The sequence below is a fragment of the Silene latifolia genome, chromosome 9 (genome assembly GCF_048544455.1).
Source record: "Silene latifolia isolate original U9 population chromosome 9, ASM4854445v1, whole genome shotgun sequence".
In the NCBI taxonomy this organism is placed as follows: domain Eukaryota; kingdom Viridiplantae; phylum Streptophyta; class Magnoliopsida; order Caryophyllales; family Caryophyllaceae; genus Silene; species Silene latifolia.
In genome coordinates this window covers 164557572-164567837 of record NC_133534.1, presented here as the reverse complement: position 1 = coordinate 164567837, position 10266 = coordinate 164557572, and positions in this window count along the sequence as shown.

The following is a 10266-nucleotide window of genomic DNA, read 5'->3' as shown; positions in this document are numbered from 1 at the left end:
GCTCAACAGTAATCAATGCAACATGATATGTATATCAATGAATGAAATCATGCCAGCTATCAAAATAATGAAATAACATAATCAACACGAACAGTTCTGTCAACCACACTCCAGTATATGAATCATAACATAAATTACAACCACGCACAAGTCATCGATCACAGCTCGGCCACATGTAACACAACAACTCAACACAATTTAACAACACCGGTAAGTCAAGTGTATTTCCCTACCTCAGATCTGCAGTCAAATAGTCGGGTGCTCAGTAATATTTCCACAACAATTCGCCCTCTGAAAGGTAAATAAATGATAATTGGTTACTTAACTATTCTCGTTCCCAAAATAGAAATTACTAAAAATAGAAACTTTCCCGATATAGAAACTTTTCTCTTTTAACAAACCCGACTCAAAATCCATTTCTAATTATATTAACTAATTCGGAAATTACATTAATTATTTATTTAGAAGACTCGGGAATTAACTAATTAATTTAAAATACGACCCGATACGAAATATAACAATTAAATCAATAAAAACCGTTTCGAACCACCAAAACAGCCCGTACCCCCTTCGCACTCATGCACACACCACCACAGGCCACCGTGAGGCCGTGTCAACCACCAGCCCCAACACCCACTTCAACCCCACCACCAACAACCACCACCAGCCTGGTCGACTGCCGCCAGCGAGTCGAACCAGGGTGGCAACGGCGTGGTTCACCGTGCATCATCACCAAACCCCCTGTTTCTCTCCTTTCCTCCACCGCAACCAACACCATAACCCTGCCCAACTACCACCGTCTTTGCTCGCCGTCGCCCCACGATCCCAGACACCGTGGCACCACCACTTCGACCTCCCCCGAGTCCACGGTGGTGCCACCCCAAACCTACCCGTCTAAACCCGTCTGAAAACCCGCCTAATAACCCGTTTGCCACCCCCTGTCGCTGCCCCCTTTTACTGTCACTATCACCACCAACAACCGCCCTAACCACCACCACTACACTCGTCACATACCCCACTATTCCTGTACCCCATCAACAACCACCAGGAACGCCTCCCATAGACACGAAACAACAAACAACCCTCGACAGAAAACAAAAACAGAGAAAAGACGGGTTGCTCTTACCTTCTTCCTGCCGCCACTACCGCCACCAGGGCCACGCACGGTTGTCGACAAAGGTCCCTAGTTCATCCCTGCTGCGTAGACAACAGCCACACACTCTCTCTCTCTCTCGAATTGCGTGAAAATGGGGATTGGTGTTGCTGAAATGAGGGTGGCGGGTTGAGGGAGTAGGGTTTGTAGTCTTAGGGTAGAATTAGGTTATAATTAGGTTAAATGGTAAAATGGGTCATGGGTAATCGTGCCCGGGTAAATGGGTAAATGTCATGGGTCAGCGTGGTTGGTAAAAGAATTAATTATCGTGACTTCGTTCAGTTAAACCCGTCTCAACAAGTTTACGAATAACTCGATCTTATGATATCAAATACGACTAAACAATTACTTGACTCAATTAGCGATATAAAATACGGGGTATTACATCACATGTTTAAGTCTCATTAAAATGAATACAATTGGGAAGTAATATTGTTACTGTCAACTGGTCAACATATATCGGTAATGATTGGCTGACTAGAGTTTGATATTACTGTCGTGTGACGGTGGTGATCGTTGACCCCTAGGTCATACCTATAGGGCATCACTCTTAATTGATTATTTAATTAATCGTATAATGTTACGAGTTAATTAAATTACTTGAAAATTGACGGACGATTTTGGAAGTAAAATTTACGTATCATATTGAAATGTGATTAAATAAGATACGGTCTGAGTAATTAAATTGTATAATTACTCGGATGAAATAAATTGTTTAATCTAACAATTAAATTTGAATGAATTGTTATAAATACAATCTGTTGTGATTTATAAATGGTAAAATATTTTGGCACAAGTAATTATGAAATTACTAAGTCGATTTTTGTATGTGACGTATTTTTATTAATACGTTGATTTTTAATATGTTAAAAATACATAACAAATATATGTGACATGTGACATGTAACATATAGACAATTGACAAAAATAATATGGAATCCATATTATAGAATGGGCCGAAAATTAGAAGGATTTAAGCTAATTATATGTTGTTTGTAATTAGTGGAAAACACAATGATTAAAAGCAACCTAGCCATGCAAGCCTATTGTTCCTTGTGAAGAACAATTTCTCCATGCATTGGCTCCCCTATTGCCCTCCTCTTACACGGTTTTGAGAAGGCAAATGTGATCATTGTTTTCTCTATAATTTTACCTAATAATATACAAAGGTAGTGTATTATTATTCATTCTATTCCATCATCAAAAATATAGAGATTTCTAGTGAGATAAAATCCTCTCTTCCTCTCTCATAATAACCGAAAATATTCAAGTGTTAAACAATATTTTTGGTTCAATTTTCTACCTTGATTAATATTATACTAGTATTGTAATATTAATTAAAATTAAGAGGAGCCTTGGGTATAAAACATAGGGAGAGATCTTACACTTAGATCTTTATTCTTCCATTGGAAAAGCTCAAGAACAAGGGAGATAGGTGATCTCTCTTGTGCCCTAATAGCCGAAATCTACAATGTAAGGACATGATTTCTCCTCTATTTATTTTATTGTTTGCATGCATAAGATCCGTTTTAATTTTAAGACAAATTAGTTTAGACATATATGAGTATGTTAATATGTATAAAGATCTACATTTCCTTCAGATTGCTCCTGAAACTTCTCTATTAAAGTAGTCATAAAACTTCCCAATTTCGCCTCTATTGGCCCCAAAGCCAAATCACTCGGAATCTTCTGAACATCCTTAACAAGAAGTAACTCGGGTCCATCAACGACAAGACCCATAAGCTTAATCAAGCGATCACACATGAAATCCTTTGCACTTACACCGTAGCTATCCCGTCCCACCACTTGTTTCACTTCTAACAACCGAGACACCCACATCCCATATGGAAGGTCGATTGTTGTACTTAATTTTTCCTTTGTAACCGTGAGACTTGTTTGGATGATACGATGTAAAACAAGACTTACTAAATTCACTTTTTGTCCCTCTAACCATGAGTAAATAATGATTGCCTCATAACTCGAAACCTTCTCTCGTCCTCCTCTCCTCGGCACAATCGTGTTCCATAGAAAATTTAAGAGGAACTTAATTTTCGCCGAGAGAGGACGAACAACAATGTTTCCACCATCCGTCCCAACCTCCTCAAAGTACCTTTTAACCAACCTCTCCTTTTTACTAACCACATTAGACCATTCAAGACTCGGATTAATTTCAATTCCGTCATCGGGAACCGAAAAAGCAGAGCAAAAATCCGAAACAGAGACCGTCACATCAACACTATTAACTGTCTCATGCAAGACCCCTTTCTTAATCGACACACTAGCAAAGAATTGAACAACTTCAACTGGATAAATAGGACCCGGAAATTGACTAATGTGACTCCACCCTTGAAAATCAAGAAAATCAACAAAGAACTTAAGAGCGGGAACATTAATCAACCAAGATTTGGGATAATACCTTCCTCCATGGATATAATACCTCAAAACACGATAAACAAGGATGCTTTCGTCATGAGTTAACCGAACACGATTTAATCCTTCTTTTGTGGCAGTTTTCGAAACATCCCGGAGCAAAGTTTGTGCAACACCGTTTCTTACAACAACCTCAGGTTCCTCAATATCTTCACCTTCATCAACAAATACCTTATTTTTCCCTTTGAAAAAGCGACGTCTCTTTCCCTCGAACACCGAGTCGTCCCGACCACGAAACAGGGGCGTAGTTGGGTTTAGTTGAGTTGAAGGAAAACTAGGAGAGTTAAGATCATGAGATGGTAGTGGTGATGATGGTTTGTGAAAGTGGCGGCTTTGTTGATGGCGGGTTGATGATCGAGTTTTGCATGGTTGGGATTCATTGTGATGTTGATGGTTGAGTAAAGGAAGTGATGGTGAGATGATGGTAATTATTTTGAAAAGAGAAAAAGTTATGCAAGTGGGGATGTGGATATGTCTACACGGCAAAGAAGAAAGGGGGGTAATTATAGGCTAGGTTTTAGGTTTAGGGAAGAGTTAATCAATTTTGGTAAGTGACAAGAGTTAAGGTATGAATAGGATGTTAGGTGAATAATTGAATATGGTAAAAGATAAGATATGGAAGTATGATTATGTGAATATATTAGGAATAGGAAGCATAATACGTGCAATTTTGTAAAGCTATTTTTGTGAGAATTTTGTGTAATTAGGAAACAACCAAAATATGGTGTATCTTGCTAAAGAATAAAGTTTGTATGATAATTAAATTCTAAATAACAAATAGAAATTATGATAAATATTTTCCTATTAAGGAAATTATCTCATACAACGCAATATACGGACACAGTCATACAATCTTAACTTAAACTAGTAAGTCATAAAGAAATTGAACGTGTACAGAAACTTAGGTACCACCGATTAAACCAATTTCCAACCGTAAAGTCTCAAATCGTTCTCTAGCTAACGATTTTGTCAAAATGTCAACCCATTGTTTTTTAGTACTACAAAATTCAAGTTTTATATTCCCCTTCTCAACATGGTCTCTAATAAAATGGTGTTTTATTTCAATGTGTTTAGTACGTGAATGTTGTGCGGGATTTTTAGAAAATATTATTGCACTAGTATTATCACATAAAATAGGAATGCATCCTACGTCAATACCATAATCACGTAATTGTTGCTTAAGCCATAATAATTGAGTAGATACCAGTCCTGCAGCGATGTATTCGGCCTCAGCAGTTGAGAGGGTAACCGAATTTTGCTTCTTCGAACCCCACGTAATAATACACGGTCCGACAAATGTGGCGACACCCGATGTACTTTTTCTGTCTAGAGAACATCCTGCGTAGTCGGCATCGGAATAACCGACTAGATCAAAGTTACACTCCATCGGATACCATAAATACAGCTTGGCCGTTCCAATTAAATATCGTAAAATTCGTTTTACGGCCATCATATGCTATTCTTTGGGAGATGATTGATATCTCGCACAAACGCATAGGCTAAACATAATATCGGGTCTACTTGCAGTCAAATATAACAATGACCCAATCATTCCACGGTAAGTAGTTTCATCAACTGATTTACCGTCTTCATCTAATGCCAATTTCTTGTTTTCGACCATTGGAGTAGGCATAGCATGAGAATTTTCCATTCCGAATTTTCGAATTAATTCCTTAATATATTTTTGTTGATGGATTTTAATGCCTTCTTCAGTTTGTTGTATTTGCAGACCTAGGAAGAATTTTAATTCTCCCATCATACTCATCTCGAACTCGGAGGTCATCAACTCAGAAAAATACTTGCATAGGTTTCGGTTGGTCGATCCAAAGATAATGTCATCGACGTATATTTGAACAACCAAAAGGTCAGAACCCTCGGATTTTAGAAATAAGGTTTTATCAACAGATCCTCTGCTGAATCCACTATCAAGTAGAAACTTGGATAGTCTGTCGTACCATGCCCTAGGTGCTTGTTTCAATCCGTAAAGGGCTTTATCCAACTTGAAGACGTGATCTTCAAATTTGCTATTCTTAAATCCGGGGGGTTGTTCAACGAAGACTTCTTTCTGTAAATACCCATTTAGAAAATCTGTCTTGTCGTCCATCTGGAAGAGCTTCATTCCTTTATGTGCTGCGAATGCTATCAGAAGTCTAACAGCTTCAAGACGGGCAACAGGTGCGAAAGTCTCGTCATAATCTATTCCTTCTTGTTGATTATAACCTTAAACCACTAATCTTGATTTGTTTCTGATAATGACTCCGGCATCATCTAGTTTGTTCCAAAAGACCCACCTTGTTCCAATGACAGATCGATCCTTTGGTCTAGGAACTAAATGCCAAACGTTGTTTCTTTCGAACTGTTGAAGCTCTTCTTGCATAGCTATAATCCAATCTGATTCTGCAAGAGCGTCGTTTATATTTGTTGGTTTGATCATGGATAGAATAGAGTAGAAACAGCAGAAGTTATTCAAGGAACGTCTAGTTTGAACACCCTTCTTAATATTCCCTAGAATATTGTCCATAGGATGTGAGCTCTTGTATTTCCACTTTGTTGAAGTACTTGGTTCTTCATCGTTATTTGAGCTTGACCCAACTTCATTTGGCTCAGAATTGGAGGAAGTTCCCCCTGAATCCAATCCGGATGTTGTATTAGAACCGATTATAACCTCAGGTTCTACACCTTGATTTGGATTCAATGCTATAGTAACATCACCTATAACATTAGTTTAGGAGTCCTTATTTTGAGTCAATGTTATAGTATCATCAACTATAACTTTGGTTTTCTCCTTTTTATCTGTAATACCCCGTATTTTATATAATCGATTAAACGGATATTATTTTATATTAGTATTATACATTTTATATTGGTTGCATCGTAATATCGTGAATGTTATTAAGTCGGGTTTATATCGTATATGTTGAGTCGGGCTACATCACATTTTGTCTTTTGGGTCAAGAATTACCCATCTACATTTACCCAACGACCATACCCGTTTAACCCATTTGCCCTACCCGGAACATGTAACCATCATTTACCCTAAACCTAATCTAAGAGCCGCTCTCCCTCTCCCCTCTTTTCATTTTATCATTCATAAAACCATTTCTAAACCTAGAGAAAGGGAGAGGAAGAATAATTGTCGAGCCTTTCATTTGATTGAAGATTTCTCATCGATTCCAACCTAATTCGATTTCTCTGTTTTTAAGTCGATTTCATTCCATTGTTTATATTATTTTAAATATTCGTCTTCAAAAAGTTTGAAAAGAGAGTCCTGTTTATTTGATGTCTAGTTTATGCATATAAAATCTCGTAGTCAAATTCTTTATGGTTTGTCCTAGGTGATTTATTTATGAACATGTCGCTGAAAAGTCCGCGAATCTGATTTGGTTGTGGAAAATGATTTGAAACCCTAATTTTATGTCGATTCAGTTATGAGGCTTCTTCATACATCATCTTTGTATAGTCTAGATGATAATAGGATTTGGAATTACTGCAAAATAATGTTTTAAACTCGTTTTATGAATCAATACTTTTTATGCGACGGTTTCTGTCAGTTTTTGGAAATCAGTCTGAAAACTCTTGATAAGTTTGGAATTTGAGAAAAACACGTAAGATATAATTTGTAGCTAAGACTCATGGGGTTCCAATCCAATTGGCCTTGTATCAATTTGAGTTTTCTGGAATTAGTTATGTATTTTATTCCGAGTCTTGTCATCATGTCTTTGGAAAATCGGGAAAAATCGTGTTTGTTCTTTAAGTTGATATTCCTATTAAGTTATGATGAGTCTAGGTTATGTGCATGATTATTTGATTGAGTAGGTGGTAATTATACATAATTATGTTATGTAGGTGATGGATATGTGAAGGATCATAATTGATTGCTTGTGTGCTTGGATTGCGAAAAGGTAGGGAAATACACTTGACTTATTATCGTTGTTGTTGAATTGTGTTGACTTGTTTGTGTTTCATATGACCAAACTGTGAACGTTGGCGTGATTTGTGGTTGTTGATTCATGTTTTGATTCATATCCTGGAATGTGCTTGACTGAATTGATCGTATTGAGTATATTATCACAACATTCAGTAACCGACATGATTCTATGATTTACCAGTTCAATGATATACATATTGTGTTGCATTAATTTCTTGAGCATTCATATGCATTGGAGATGGAGGATGTTGTGGTGACGTGGTGTGGTGATGATGATGTTGTGATCAGGCCCAGGCGGGTTCTGCAGGACTTGCCCTGGTGTCCTCAGCTGTGAGCTGGCAGATCGGCTACGGTCGATATATAGTCTACCGGGGATCGGTATGGCTGGGTTGTACGAGTTATGAGATATGAGTTGAGATGGAGGTAGAGGTGACGGAGGAGCATGCATATCATATTTTGTTGTTTCTTTGTATTCCCTACTCAACCTCATGGTTGACCTTGTGTATTCGTGAACACCTGTGATGACCTAAATATTGGCGAGCAGACTTGACAGGTTTATGAGATAGGATGGGAGCTTGATGGGCGTGAGACACTGGATCAGAAGACTTAGTAGCTAGATCATCATTTAGAAGACTTTCACTTTTATTTATGTTAGTTCTTTGTAATTTGATGTAAATGAGGTTTTGTAAAAAAGTTAAGTTAAAGAAATTATGTAATTTGCCTTGGAGTTTAATTTGTTATTCACTACCTCGGGAAACCGAGATGGTAACAGTCCGGTTTATTAGGGAATGTCTTGCTAGAGGCTCCTTTATAAATCGGGGTGTTACATTATCTTTTGAAGAACGATCAAGTTCATCACTTGTTCCTTCAATCTCATTATCCTCCAATTCCAATTCCGGGGGATCGTCTATTGAAAGACGAAAGTCGGGTTCATCCAAATCTTCTTCCTCATCCTGTAAAGGCTTATCAAACACGTTATCTTCATCAAAAATAATGTGGATACTTTCTTCAATACAAAGAGTTCTCTTACTGAATACTTTTTAAGCCTTGCTATGATCTGAGTATCCTATGAAAATCTCCTCATCACTCATGGGGTCGAACTTACTTAATCGGTTTTTACCGTTATTGTGAACAAAACATTTACTCCCAAAGCAACGAAGATGGGAGATATTAGGTTTTCGACCTCTAAGGATTTCGTAGGGGGTTTTCTTAAGAATAGGTCGGATCATAGCACGATTATGAATGTAGCAAGAAGTACTAATGGCTTCAGCCCAAAAGTTACGAGGTAAACCACTACACAAAAGCATTGTACGAGCCATATCTTCCAAAGTTCTATTCATACGTTCAACGACACCATTTTGTTGAGGAGTTCTTGGTGCAGAGAAGTTATGCCCTACACCATTAACTCTACAATATTCTATGAAAGCTTGATTGTCAAACTCGGTGCCATGATCCGTACGAATAGATACAAGATTAGTCTTATATTTGTTTTGAACACGTTTCATAAGACAATAAAATTCATCAAATGTTTCATCTTTTGAATGAAGAAATATAGGCTATACATACCTTGAGTAATCATCTACAAGAACAAAGACGTACCTGGATCCTCCTCTACTCCTTACCTTCATAGGTCCACATAAATCCATGTGTACTAATTCCAAGGCTTAAATTGTGCTTACTACTCTTTTCGGTTTGAACGATGATCTTACTTGTTTGCACCTTGCACACATGTCACACATCTTTTCTTGGTCGAACTTGATTTTAGGTAACCCTTCAACCAAGTCCCACTTCTTGAGTTTGTTCAAGGTTAGTTGATACGTGCATTTTATATAGTCTTTTTAGCCTATTTTATGCACGTATTTCTATGCCTTTATCGTGGTTTATTGCTACGAAATACCCCGAATATGCTACTTTGGGTTATTATGTCTTATTTGCAGGTATGGATCCGAAAGTAGTGAAATCAAGCTATTTACCGTCCGTTTAGCATGCATTTGGAGGAAGAGATAATTCGGAGCTTGGAAAGTGCTATTTTGAGATGCGCATTGGAGTAAGGAAGTTAGGCGAACCAAGAGAGTGCTTCAATTTGCTAGTTCCTGCTTGTAAGAGCCATATCTCGAGTTCTACAATAGCTATTAAGGTGATTCCAGTTGGAGGTGAAAGCTTATACTCTTAGCTTTCCAACGCCACCAACCACGCCTTATTTGTCCAAGTAACGAAGAAATGGCAGCCGTTTGAAGTTCAGTGCGCGAAGCAGGAATTACATATTTGAGAAGTGCTCGATCGAGAACTATTTCTATTCAATCGAGAGCCCATTTGCTCGATCGAGAGCCACTTCTTCTCGATCGAGTGGTTTTAGGATGAATAAGTACTCGATCGACTATTTTTCCTTTCGATCGACCAGTTCCTTTTATGCCTTTGCTCGATCGAGTGATTTAGTTACTCGATCGAGTGGATTTTCTTTGACGGGTGGGCTTTTTAGTTATTTTCCGTCATTAGGTTTAATTAAACTCCTAATTTCTTATAAATAGGAGTTAGGTCGTCAGTTATGTTATGCTTTTTATCCAAGGATCACGTTACTCTTCTCCCTTTCTTTATACACTGTTACTTTTATTCTTGCTCATTTCCGGATCTTTTCAATTCAGTAATTCTTTCTTCCTTTCCCTCTTTTTAATTTAATGTTTATTATTCTTATTTCCTTTATGCTTATTCTCTTTAATTCCATGTCTAGCTAAATCCCCCTAGTATGTTAGGATTA